The 13,313-nt window shown below is 37.9% G+C and overlaps 1 protein-coding gene across 6 annotated transcripts in view; it reads left to right on the top strand.

Moving 5' to 3' along the window:
• PPP1R13B (protein phosphatase 1 regulatory subunit 13B) overlaps positions 1-13,313 on the top strand; it is a 133,738-nt gene that overhangs the window by 83,509 nt on the left and 36,916 nt on the right. The window lies entirely within an intron of this gene.

Here is a 13,313-nt window from a genome sequence, read left to right as displayed (position 1 = left end):
AAAGAGCTCCTCTAAATATTTTTGTACAAATAGATCCTTTTCCATTTTCTTTGATCTCTTTGGGATATAGATCTGTTAGTGGTGTTGCTGAGTCTGAAGGATATGCACAGTTTTATAGCCCTTTGGGCATAGTTCCAAATTGTTTTCCAAAGTAATTGGACTAGTTCACAACTCCACCAACAGTGTATTAGTGTCTCCATTTTTCTTTTGTTTCCACCATTAGTCACTTTCCTTTTCTGTCAAGTTAGCCAATCTGAGGGTGTGAAGTAGTATCTAAGAATTTTAATTTTCATTTCTATAATCAGTTGTAATTTAAAACATTTTTTTCACATGACTATTGATAGCTTTGATTTCTTCTTCTAACTGGCTCAGTTCCCTATATAACTGAGAAATGAGGCCTTTACCAGAGAAACTTGCTATAAAAAAATTTCCCCCAGCTTCCTATTTCCCTTTTAATTTTGGCAGCAGTAGTTTTGTTTGTACAAAAGCTTTTTTATTTAGTGTAATCAGAATTATCCTTTTATTTCCCATAATGAATGAGCTCTGTAGATTATTCTCATGGGGGTGTGTGGGGTAGTCTGGACAACAAGCATTTTTCATCCACCTTTTGTTTTTTCCTGTGTAGTTAGACTAAGCTTTGGATCTCATTTAGGAGGTTCTGCAGTGTTCTGGGCCTTGTTGCAAAATCAGTATCATATCATTAGTAAAAAGGAGCGTTGTTCATTGTCCATGGAGACCTTATGTTCTCACTGGTTGCTGCCATTTGTATTGACTTCCACTGTCCCTGATTTGCATTTCCAGTCATCTTTGGAATTTCTAAAGGAGCCTTGCGCTCATGCTGCCTCTAGATTTAGAACCCTTCAGGCTACACATGTAGCCTGGTGTCACTGGGAGACTGCTGACTTGTTTGCTTTTGCTGAAACTGTCATTGCTAGCATTCCCCTTTCCTATTTTTGTGGGCTTCAGACTAATTTTTTATGTAATTCTGAGGTGAAAAAAAATCACTTTAAAAATAATTTAGTTTCCCATTGGATTTCTTGATCATTATTCATCTTGGTACAATTTTAAGGTTTTTGTTGGAGTAGTTTATAGATGAGCTGATATGCCTGCCTCCATTCAGATAGTCATCTTGATAAGAAATGTTACCACATGGATCCTTCTGAGAAAGCAAGTACCTGAGTGGGTGGCTCCACAGAGAAGATGAAATAATGAAAGGCTACAGAGGGTCAGTTGGAGGTATACCCAGAAATAGTCCATCATAGTCCAACCTTGTCAGAAAAAAGTCTTCTTGATGGGCAGATCCAAGAAACCACCAGAATGAAGAGCCCCCTGCCTTTTTGGGGCAGTGCTAATTTATCAGATTAATTGCAAGATAACATCACCTAACCCTGACAGTCTGGTATGTGATGATGAAGCAGCTGTTTTTAGAGGTCCATTCCACTATTCCTTCATACCAGCTACCTAGTGGTGATGGGGCAGATAGAAAATTGAGAAAGTATTGCAACAGCAGGCCCAATTCTAGGGTTTCTTTGTAGTAACATGTGTACTCTGTTCAGAGAGGCTGATAAGAAGGATCTATTGTAGTCTTGATAGTGTCGCAGCAGTAGCGGACCTTACTGGCACAGCAATCCCATATCCTGATTACTACTACTACTGACTAACATTTACATGGCTCCTAATATGTGCCCAAATGAGATTGGATTTGAACTCCGATCTTACTGACTTCAGGCCCTCTGTCTATCCACAGTACTACCTTCTTGCCACTAGGCTGGACTAGGTAGGTGTCTGTAGGTGTAGCATACCTCTTGCCTTTAGATGAAGGAAAGCAGTGTGTAATCTGCTAAGTGGGGCAGTGGATAGAGTGCTAGACCTGGAGTCAGGAAGACCTCATTTTAAATTCAGCTTCAAACACTTTCTAGTTGTGTGACCCCGGGCAAATCGTACAACCACTGCCTGCCTCAGTTTCCTCAACTGTAAAATGGGGATAATAATAGAACCTATCTCCCATGGTTGTTGTGAGGATCAAAATAATTATTTTAAAACACATGGCACATAGTAGGTACTTAATAAATGCTTGTTCTCTTCTCCTGGAGGCAGGTCAAGAGCTACCTGAGGTAATATCATACTGATCGGTCAAAAGTTGGTGCCCTGAGTGACATTAAGAACAGAACATTGTTGGGTAGCAATGAATCCCTTCTCTTTGGTTAAGGGAATGATATGGTCCTGGACCCCACATAGCAACATAGCATCATTAACTTTGTGTGCAGATTGATTATGTGCCTAATCTCCAATTAATGCTGTTCTTGTGATAGTATCAACTGGTTATTCAGTTGGGCAGAAGGCCTATGACATCCCGGGGGGGGGGGGTGCTAACATGCTTCCCTTCAAACTTAGCTCAGCCCATGACAACTCCATTTCTTTACTAGTTACTAGCAATATTTCCGTGTTGGCAGCACCTCCACCCTTTGGTCTCATCTTCCAATTAATGCCCATAAATGCCATTTCAATGAGCACCTTTGCCAGTCACATTCATTTCAAGCTTGGCTTAACCCATGACTTCACAAACTACTACTTCCACCTTTTCTTCTATCTCCACCCTCTTCCCACCCTTTTTGGCTTCCTTTTATGAGTTGTCTTCTATTAGCATATAAGCTTCTTGATGGTAGAAACTGGTTTTTTTTGGTTTCATTTGTCTTTCCAGAGTAGCACAGTGCCTAACACATAGTAAGTCCTGAATAAATGCTTTGTCTAACCTTATTTTTAACAGGCAACCCCCCACCCCCCAGCTATATGCTATGAGAAGCATCTACAGAATTCTTATATTCTTTTGCTTATCTTTAACACCCATTCCCCTCAAATTCACTTCTATTCTCTGAAGACCCCAAACCATTCAACCAAATGCATTATTGCCACTTAGTAATGAATATAAATAAAAATTTTATTTGCTCTTTCAGGGCCCTTTCATAGATTAGTCTTGTTGCTCACAGCTTAGCCAAGTGGGAAAATGCTGCCACGACTGATTTGTTGTATTCTTCTTTCTCATAATGGAAGGAATCACCAGTAAATCAAACAGCACAGTCTTTGTCAAGAGCTAAGGCTTTTTTTGGAAGAGGAAAATTGGACTGATGGAGGGGCCAGGTCATTGTCTAGAACTGGAGGTCTCAACCCTTGTTGATGTTACATTCTTTTCATGAAAGATACTAACACTTGAGAGGTATGGTCGTGGATGTTTCATTTCCATTTAATGATGAAAACCTCTTGATCCTTATATATCCTATTAGAGGACCTGTCTTAAGTTGAGTAGTTCTGAGTGAGAGAGAAACAGCGTGGTCCTCTGTCATCTCTTCAGGAGTAACCAGGACCCAGTAACACAAAAGCAGCTGTTTCTCAAGGGATAATGAGTGGCTTCTTCAGGGAGCTTACAACTACAGAAGCATAATGGTGATTTAAGCTGACCACCTGGTCATCATGAACAGGGACCTCCAAGGTTATGCACCCCGGAAGAAAGCTCATCTTAAATATTATGGGGCCCTAGCACATGCTAGTCCTCATTCAAAAGAGACTGATAAATATAGGGGGCTCCTAAAAATCACCACACTATGCAAAATCATAAAACAAAAACCACAGAGCCTAGGGGAAAATGGGGTTAAGGACACAGTGCTCAAAATTTTCATTAGTGACATGTAAAAGAAAAGATAGAAATCTAATTTTCTGAAAATGGTAACACAGTATTATGCATGTTAAATGGTTAAGAAATATATAAATACTACTACACTAAGTAGTGGCAGTGTCCTTAGCCTCAGGCTACAAGGTCCAGTTAGGCTGAAACTGTAGTACAGGAACCATGATAGAAGGAGTGGTTGTGGTGCCAACCAGCCTTTCTTTGCCCACAACTCCTCTTGCTCCGTAAGATATACAAAGAATATGGGACTTTACCTTGACAAAGACCAGAAGTTTACTTGTAGAAGGGGATTGCAGTTTGTGAGTTATTGTGCAGTGGCACAATTTTCTGCATTCTCATTGTTATGGAAGACATTGAAACTTGAAATTTGCTTTATGCTCAAGATGTTCCCCAATATATTAATCACATTGGAACAGATTTGTATTTTTGAAACATGTTTTATAACAGAACTGACTGTAATTTAATTAGTTTGTCAACATTTTATGTTGTCAAGCATTTTATGAAATACTTACAATTTGCCAGTCATTGAGCATACAAAGTAAGGCAAAAATATATTCCTTGTCCTCATGGAGCTCACATTCTATTCAAGGATAATGGGTGAATATTTGTACTTGCAGGGTACATACAGTACAAATGCAGTGTAGTCTAGGGGAAGGCACTAGCAGTTAGTGAGAGGCTGAGGGGATGGGTCAAAGGCTGCCTTCCATAGCAGGTTGGATTTGAGGTAAGCCTTAAAGGAAGCCAGGAGGTAGAAGTGAGGAGGAGGAGGAGAAAGGAAGAAGGGCATTCAAGGGTTGGGGATGGTTGTTGAAAAGGCATGGGATCACAAGAGGGAGGGTTGTGTAAGAGAAATAACCAGAAGACTGATGTTGGATCACAGAGTAAATTGGAGAGGCAAGGTGTAAGAAGTCTGCAAAGGTAGGAACAAGTCTAGTTGCAAAGGCCTTTAGATGCCAAACAATAAGATTTTATATTTGATCCTGGAAAATTCCTATGGTAGCTGGTGTAGGGTTAGACTTGGGGTGGGAAGACCAGTTAGAAGGCCATCACAGTAGTCCAGGTGTTTGATGGTGAGGGCCTGTGCAAGGGTGGCACCCTTGTGAGGGCAGAGAAGGGGAATTATACAAGAAATTCTGTGAAGGAAGAAATGACAAGACCTTGGCAACAGATCTGAGAATGTGAAACATATATGAGAGAGATGTGGAGGTTGCAAGCCTGGGTAATTGGGAGGATGGTGGTACAATAATAAAAAATTATGGAAGAGGGAAGTATAATTTGATAAATAGGTTCATTAAAATATTCAGAAGTAGATTATGGGGCCCCCAAGCTTGAAGTTCAATAATAGGCCTTTGACTTTCCATTCTGGTCTCTGGAAAAGCAAGTGTAAGTAACTTATTATGGATACCCAGCAGCACCTGTCTGTGGTGAGATAAAGGAAAGGGCCATGGCACCCTGGTTTGTGGGAAACAACCATGGGTGGGTCCTAGTCCGTTGGGTGATATCTCTTGAGATGGATGCTCTGAAAGTAGCCAGGCCCCTCCTGGCCCTTAATTGCTGTTTTGATGGGGTGCCCTCAGCTTTGCTTCAAGGATGAAGGGGTGGGGAGCTGTTAATCCTGTGACCCTGGCCATTGAGGTTACTAAAAGTCAGAAATGAATGGTAGAGTATTGAGGGGTAGGGCATTAGTAGGGAAGATGGCAGTGGGTGGGAATCAAACATAAGATCCTACTTTGTGCTAGGCATTTTGCTAAGTGTTTTACAAATATCATTTCATAGTAGACCGTGGGAGTCTTGAGTAACACTCACACTTTTACATCACCAGTGGGGGTGGGGTGGGGAAGAGAAGAAAGGGAATTTTTGTGAGCCAGGAATTTGGTGGGAGTATGCCTGGGGTGACTGACTTAACTGTCCCAAGGTGGCCTGATTTGGAACCTGGTTGTGGGCTCTTTGGGCAGGGAGGACAGAAAAATTGTTTTAAGACTTTGGCAGGAATCTTCTGACATCCCTGGCAACTTCCTTGCTGACTGCTTTTAATCTCCTTATTGGTAGCTTTACCTGCTTTTTCTTTTTTTGCAGACTGCTTTTCTTTCCTTGGAGGGGAGGGAGGAAGTGGTGGTAGGGCGCTTCAGAATGTTTTATTAAAGGAATTATTTATCTGAATCTTCAGGCTCTGGGTGATTGATTGTACCAGACATGGAGCCACAATTGTCACACCAGGCCTCTGTTTCTTCAGCTGTAAATTAAAACCTTATTTGTGACTATTAGTTTCCATAGCAATCTTAACTTTTGTGAATAGTGAAGAGGAAAATGGAATTGGATCTTATGAAAGAATTTATATTGAATAGCCTATGGATTTGCTTTTTTTATTAATAAGAAAAGGGACCCAGCAACTAACTCATAACTTCATAAATTTTGGAAGTGTAAGTTAGTTGTGGGGTTTTTTTTGAAGGCCACAAAACCCAGTTTTCAAATAATGGGTAAAAAAATGCTCAATATATTTATATATTTTGCACGCGCATGCGCGCACACGCTCACACAATATAAACTTCAAACCAGACCTCAGTAATCTTTGGCCATTAAAAAAAAAAGTTTGCCTTATGACCCTATGCAATTCTCTAACATTCTGAAGTTACAGATATACATCGCAGAGGGGATTTCCTTACTGAGTATTCATTATACCAATAAAATTACACACACATACACACAAAGAAAACAAATACTTTTGATTAGTGGCTTAAAATAGGAAGTACATGTCACCAGTCAATATTTGTTTGTTCTTTACTTTTAGAATCTTTGTAATATGTTTTTCCTAAACATACTGTTCATCCCTATAAACATGACATTGAAAAATATTACCTGAGGGGAGAATAACAATGTCCGATACATACCATATCATGTAACTGACTTAGGATGAAAAGTTTTTCTAGTTTTCAGTACCAGATGAATTATTTCTTATTACCTTAGAAAATTTAATCCTTATAGTCTTCTCAAACGTACTTCCCTTTTTTGTTTTGACTACTTAATGAGTCATGACATCATAATTTTCTAATTGCAGGGAAAGATTTAACTTGGCTTATTCAAATTGTATTTGAAAAAGAATGTACAGAATGGGAAAATGTGCCTAAATTGTGACCAACTTTACATGGTTTAAAAATATGAACTATTTATACATAACAAATGCTTTTTATGCATAACATACATAACATGGTTATTTTTTATTTAATAAGGGTTAATTTAGCATCTTTTAAAAATTCATTTTTTTCTTACTAGCTTGCAGAATTGTCATTAGATAATTTTATTTCTGTTCCCGTGAGTACCATTGACAAGTATAATGCTTGCTTTTCTTCTTTGAGTTAAATGGTATAAATGTTTTTGAAATTTCGTGTTCTAAATTTTTTGGAATACTTGTTTACCTGCCTTGCCAGGATCACTCATTGTAAGGTGTGAGATTGCTGGAAAAAATTAATGAGAAAGCAGATTTTTATATTAAGTAGATTATTTCCTGCTTGAAATATTGAAAAAAAAGATTTAGATTCAGTAGACCTAGATTCAAATCCTGGCTTTGTCACACTTACTATCTATTTGATCTTTGGGCAAGTCATTTCATATTTCTTATATGTAAAATTACTTTTGGGGGGAAACCTCAATAAAAAAAGCATATCTTATTCTTATAATTTGCTCATATACTTCAGTTCTGTTGTCTTCTTTACTCTTTACAGAATTGGACTAGATTGGAGGCCCTTTCCAGCTCAAAACTATATTTATCAAAGTATATATATTGTAGGTATTAGAATAATAATTATTTAGATTCAAACTTAATAAGATCAGGACTTATCCATATTTAGGTGATTTTAAAAATAGCCCTATTGTCGCATGATCATGGATAGATAATTAGTAATTTCCTTCTAGTAGGTATATTTGGTACAATAGGTTAAATTATTACTGTGTTTTCACAGTTTATTTTTTTTTTAATTTAATGCTTTATTAGGAAAAAGTAAGTATAGGCCAGCTGTGGTTGGAGTGTAGACAGTATAAAGAGGAGGGATGTGTCAGAAGAATGGAAAGGTGGGAAGGGGCAGGCTGTGGAGAACTTTAAAAGCTGGACAGAGGAGTTTGTATTTTATCCTAGAGGTTATAGGGAACTCCTGGCATTTATTGAGCAGGGAGGTGACATGGTCAGATTGGGCTTTTTTGTGGAATATGACCTGGAGAGAGAAAAAGCACTGTATACAGGAGAACCCCAGATAGGAGGCTGTTGCTGTAGGCCTGGAGAGAGGAGAGTAATGTTTCATCCAGGGTGAGAGCAGTATGAGTAGAGAGAAGGGGATCTATGTGAGAAATGTTGTAGTAGTAGAAATGATAATTATTGATCATTGATTGGATATATGAAATGAATGAATATACAGTTGAGGAAAACAGTTAAATTGTAGGATGATTGAGAGAAAGTGAAGTTCTCTCTTTGTGGTTCCCTGCCCCAGGCTTTGTGAAGGAGAATAATCTGTGTATTGGAGAGGACTGGACAACAGTGGCTAATATGTAGTTAAAATTCAAGAAAAGTAGGGAAATGTAAAAATAATTCCTTATTAATAATGTTAAATTAATAATGTCAAATTAATAATAATGTTAAAATAATTGGATTCAAGTCACCAGTCCTAGATAAAAAACCTACCAAGGTACTGAAGGAATCAGAACATATGTTATTGATAAGGCTATACTGAAGGTGATCTTTGAAGAAATCAACAAGACAGGGAGGGTACTGAAGGAGGTCAAAATGACCTGATAATTTTTGAAAGGGAAGAAAGCAGAGCCTGCAAGCCATAAGCCAGTGAGTTTGACTTCATTCTCAGCAAAAGATACAACATATTATTAAAGGGGTTTTTAGTGAATGTCTGGAAAAGGAAGGTGGTGATTACATAAGAGCCAGCATGGCTTTATCAAGAACCAATTATCCCACGCTAACCTCATTGCTTTTTTGAAAAGGTGACCAGACTCTATGGTCAAGGAATGCTTTAGGTAGTTTACTTAGATTTTATCAAAGCATTTGACAAAATCACTCATGTTACTTTTGTTAAAAACATGGAGAGATTTCAGCAAGACGGTAAGTAGATTGAGAACTAGATGAATCACTGGACCCTCAGAGTAAAGATTGGGACTTGAGAAAGATAGTAGTAGAATGTCTCAGGGATCTGTTTGTAGGCCCTGGTTTTGTTTTGTTTTGTTTTAAGTTTTTCATGACTTAATAAATTTGCAGTTTATACAAAGCTAGTCAGGATATAAAACAATTATGATTGCTTAAAACTGGGGTCAGCAAAGTACTTTTGGCCCAGCCCCTGTTTTTGTACAGTTGGGAGCTAAGAATGGGTTTTACATTTTAAATAATGTTTTGTTAAATGTTTGAATGTTAAATAACATTCTTAGTTTGCTGTCCATACTAAAATAGGCTGCAGTGACTGGCTGACACCTGGACTAAATCATTTGGGGCTAAATCTATTAAGATGGAATTTAATAGGATCAAATGTAACACCTTACATGGAGGTTTAAAAAAACAAAACCGCTTTACTCTAGTACAAGATGAAACTGGAGTTGTGGCTAGAGAGCAGTAAATTCATTATGAGTCAACAGTTACATGGGGGCTGAACCAAGGACAACAGCAACAAAACTCATGTAAGTTGAGGCTGCTTGGGGAAGCGATAGTCTTAATGTCCTCTGCCTTTGTCAGGCCATATCTCTCTCTGATGTATTATTTTCAGGTCTGTGTGCCGCAATTTTGGAATGATGTGGGTAGACTGGTGAGTATCCAGAGGAGGGCAGCCAGAATTGGGGGTGGGGGGGGAGGTCAAGGAGTGAGCTTATTTATTTATTAAAAGTGCCTACCATGTGCCAAGTAGTGTGCAGTAAGTACTAGAATACAAAGACAAAAGTGAAATTATGTATAATATGTAAATTATACATGTAATTATGTACAGTAGCAAATTATATATAATTCACACAAAATTAATTACAAGGTGGTTTGAGGAGTGAGTATATTAGCCTTTGCGGGAAAATGGGAATGATTATTATGAAGAAGAGAAGATAATAGTTCTGTCCAGGCATGTGAAGTGATGACATTTGGAAGAGGAATTAGATTTGTACCTTTTGTGGCTAAGTAGACCCAGTAGGATCAATGGGTACAAATTGCAAGGAGGCAGGTTGATAGAAAATTTTCTAAACATAAAAGGGACCCAAATGTTGAATGTTTGGCCTTAGGAGACCCCTTTCCCTCAAAAAAATTTTCTTTAAATAAAGGTGTGTTATAGTGGATAAAAGTTGGGTTGTTTCCTGAGACATTTAGATTCCCAATTCATTTCTCAGAATGATTAAATACTTTTGTCATGGGAAAATGACATTATCGGTTACATGTAAAAACCTTGTTAATATTTCATTTAAAAAATTTTTGAGTTCCAAATTCTCTCCCTCCCTTCTGCTTCACCTCCCTGCTTGAGAAGGCAAACAACTTGATATTGATTATACATGTGTAGTCAGGCAAAACATTTCCACATTAGCTATGTTGCAAAATAAAATACAGACACGAAAGAGAAAAAGAGTAAAAAAAAAGATGCTTCAGTCTGCATTCGGAGTTTATTACTTCTCTCAGTGGAGGTGGATAGCATTTTTCATCATGAATCCTTTGGAACTGTCTTGGATCATTGTCTTGATCAGAGTAACTAAGTCACTCACAGTTGATCATTGTACTTGCTCTTGTTGGTTACAGTGTTCTCCTGGTTCTACTTAATTCCCTCGATATCAGTTCATGTAAGTCTTCCCAGGTTTTTCTGAAACTCTCCTGCTCATCATTTCTTATAGTACAATAGTATTCCATCACAGTCTTGTACCATAGTTTGTTTAACCCTTCCCAAATTAATAGGCATCCCCTCAATTTCCAATTCTTTGACGTTACAAAAAGAGATGCTGTAAATATTTTTGTATGAATAGGTCCTTTTCCCCCTTTTTTTGGTCCTCTTTGAGAGACAGTATTGCTTTGAAAAAAAGAACACTGGCACTTGAACTAGAAGGCTTGGGTTCTAGTTCTAACTTTTATACCAACTGGTTTGAACTTGAACAGATTAGTGTAGATGATCTCTAATCTTTTCCTTCCCACACCCCCAGCTATGATATTCTGTAGTTCAGTAATGCTAAATGGCCCCTCTGGATTTTAAACAGATTTTTGCTATTGGCATTTTTTCAACTTGATAATGAAGCATGTATGACAGAAAATCATTAAACAAGAAGCAACCAGGAGGCAAAGTTTCGTGTAAAATCATTAAACTGGAAACATTGTTCTCTATATAAGAATTCATAGTTGGAGTTCCAGCAGAACTTGTTTTTCCTTTTACTTTTTTAAAAAGCATTATCATAAGGCTTCCAGATTGTAGATTATATAAAGTTTACTTCTTATTTGAAATGGACAAACTTGAGAATGAAAGAAATTTAGATTTTAGGATTTTTACTTATTAAACAAAACACCTCACCAGTTTGTACCAGTCAGGGCTGGACGTCTGTCTAAATTAATGAAAAGTCTTAGTTAAAGGATGGAGAAATATTATTATCATCAAGCAAATTAGAGAAACTCAGTGCTATTCTAGGTCTTATAATCAAGATGACATATTTTAGTGAATACAAAATAATATATTGTGATTAACATATCTATTTACATTTCTGTGTAAAAAGGTATAAAAGGAAGAGAAAGTGTGGAGAGAACCCGGGCTCTAAAATAAATGAAAAAGTGTTTATTACTTGCTTAGTATATGTCAAACACTGCTATGGACTGGGGATATAAATACAAAAATGTGACAGTCCTTGCTGTCAAGTAAGTTTATGTTCTAAGAGGGGAGACAACATGATTGGGAGAGTGGTGAAGAGGAAAGGATGAAATGTTTTGGTTTGAGTGGTCATGAGGTTGTTGAGTGAAGCCCTCTGGTTTGACATGATCTTTCTGATATTAATGGAAATATTGATTATAGATTTGATTGAATAGAGAGGAATAAAGAGGGGTGGGGCTGGGACAGAGGAATGTCAGCAGGGCAAGAAGAAGATGGGGGGAGGAAATATGAAGAATGGCTGGGGCCAGTCTGATAGAGTAGGCCATGTGACTTCTGCTCACACTCACCAGTCTTGACAGTTATAGCCCTAGAAGTAGAATTACATAGCTCTATAGAGGTCTGCTTGATGCAGGGAAGGGCAGCTAACAAGATGGTTTGTTATTTGTGTTAGTCTTCTTTGAGCACTCTGCATAGTAGTATCTCTCTCTCCTTCCTCTCCACTCCTTGTTCTCCTCCTCCCCCCCTTCCACAGTAAGAATGTTCCATTGTTACACCTTCATGACAGGAGAATGTGAAAAAGGCCTCTAGTATGTTAGATGGACATTCTCTGGCAACCTTTTGGGTGAACATGGACAAACATCACACTAGTAGTAAGTGTCAGAGTTGGGATTTAAACCCATGTTATCTGACCCCAGGAAGATAAAAACCTAAGCCATACCCCAAATCTGGAATTATGTGGTATTGTCCTAGAAGACAAGGCAGCTAGGTGGTACAGCGGATAGAGTGCTGGACCTGAAGTCAGGAAAGCTCATCTTTGTGAGTTCAAATCTGGCTTCAGATACTTACTAGCTGTGTGACCCTGGGTAAGTCACTTCACCCTGTTTGCCTCAGTTTCCTCATCTGTAAAATGAGCTGGAGAAGGAAATGGCAAACCACTCCAGTATCTTTGTCAAGAAAATCCCTCAAAGAGATATGAAGAATCAGACACAACTGGAACAACCGAACAAGTCCTAGAAAACAGTACTTTAAGTAACAGAAATTCTTTTCTTCCAGTGCTCTATCGGGGCATTGATTCATTTATCCACTCAACGTACTTCATGTGTGCACTTGAGTTTGTGTGCATACAAGCACACACACCAGCTAGTCTAGCCTTCCAAGCCTTCTCCTCCTGAGTGATGTTTTTTTGTTTTTCCATAAGCTCTTCTTAGAGGAACTGCCAAGTCTGCTCTTTTTGAGCATTGTGAGGATACTAACATGTACCGCTCAATCCATCTGTTATTTCTTGCTTGATATGTCATGTTCCTACCTGCTTTCTTAGGATGTTGTTTTTCAAGCCCTTTTTCTAGTTCAAGTTTTCTTCGTTTGAAGTGGGTTCCCTGTGAAGTTTAATAGGTAGTTTTATGAGGACAGAAAGATGTACTTTTTGGTATAGCAATACTACATTCAAAGGATATTACCCCAGGAGCTAGTGATGTCTAAAAGTATCATTAGTTATATTTAAGTAAAATAAGGATTTAGGAAAATAACTGAATAAGAAGCATAACAAGGTGTTACATAATATAATTATATATACACACATATACATACACATGTATACATATACACACAGTGCTATATGTGCACATATTATACATACACATATGTATTAGGTACACAGTAAAGTTTGTTTCAGTTTTTATAGTGCAAGACATATTGAATCAATAGTTTCTACTTAGAAATGTGACAATGAACAGAGTAATTCTGTGAATTTACCACTGTTGCCATTAAATTTGGGGGGTTTTAGAGGAATAGACAGGGTATTGATTGTCTTCTCCCTTTCCACAGTGGTTATA

The sequence above is a fragment of the Petaurus breviceps genome, unplaced genomic scaffold, assembly GCF_028583685.1.
Source record: "Petaurus breviceps papuanus isolate PSGF00001 unplaced genomic scaffold, PetGlider_PUasm1.0 64, whole genome shotgun sequence".
NCBI classification, from domain to species: Eukaryota; Metazoa; Chordata; class Mammalia; order Diprotodontia; family Petauridae; genus Petaurus; species Petaurus breviceps.
This window is presented reverse-complemented; position numbering and strand designations above follow the sequence as displayed.